Raw genomic sequence first — 1,119 nt, forward strand, 5'->3', positions numbered from 1 at the left:
TATGGAATCAGCTCTGAGTTTGTGGCAGCCTCACGAGCACTTAAAATCAATCATCCATGGCATCAAAAAGTCTCTCTGCCCATCAAGCTGTCTTATTGGCACAGCGGGAGCCTATTTTCAGTATGTCAGAACTCCGAACGTTGAATATCATGTCTAATTTGGAAGATGGATCTTCATAACATCTGGGGTCCTGTATTAAAAAACAGCAGATCAAGAGTAAAGGCACTAAATTAAAGATGACTTTACAAAAAAAGAAAAAAACTGAGATGCTGCAACAGCTTCAGTCTTTCATTCTGCTTCATCATAACAGCGTGAGACGAAGCCGGACTTCGGGGGTGGAGGCGAGGGGTGCAGAGAAAGTAATGTGGGCTGGACCAGCAGGAGGAATAACCTCCATCACACACAGCCATGATTAAATTAGCCAAACAAAATTAGTGAAAAAAAGCTGACAGACTGATATCATTTATTTATTTTAAGCTTTTTGGCCACAGCGGCTTTTATTAACAGTGGAGAGTGACAGGAAATTAGGAGGAGAGATACAGGGGAGGAGATGCAGGAAATGATGACAGGCCAGGACTCGAACCTGCGCCACACTCACCACTCTGCGGCATGTGTATGTTGTCGCCTGCTCAATTAAGGCATAAACTTGGTTTGAGTCTTTTTAATATGTTTATGATTGTTCTCTTTTATACACTCCTTCAGGGGTGTTTTTGTATATATCAGTTCATAAGATATATCAGTTATCTTAATAGTTACAACTTTTACATGAGGAAGAAAAGTTAGATGCTCAGGCCTTTTGAGCCGCTGGGATTGCAGTAACCCATGCTGGTGGAAACCATGAATATCCTCCCAAATATTAAACATCTTGTCTGACTGAAATATTGTCAGGGCCCCAGAATTACTCGCAGCAGCCCTGCGAAGAGCACAGAATCATTTTCTTTCTGTCGTCCTCTTTGGTACTCGTGATACCGACTTAAAAACTGATATTAAGGAATTAAATCTCAGCCGGCTGCTGCTCTACGTCTAGCTTTAGCATTATGAGTGAATTTGGTACTTCACAAAATAATAAACTCTGTGGAGTCTGTGTGGGAACATTCACTGTTTAAATACTCCTACAAA

This window comes from Archocentrus centrarchus, chromosome 13 (assembly GCF_007364275.1).
Source record: "Archocentrus centrarchus isolate MPI-CPG fArcCen1 chromosome 13, fArcCen1, whole genome shotgun sequence".
NCBI lineage: Eukaryota > Metazoa > Chordata > Actinopteri > Cichliformes > Cichlidae > Archocentrus > Archocentrus centrarchus.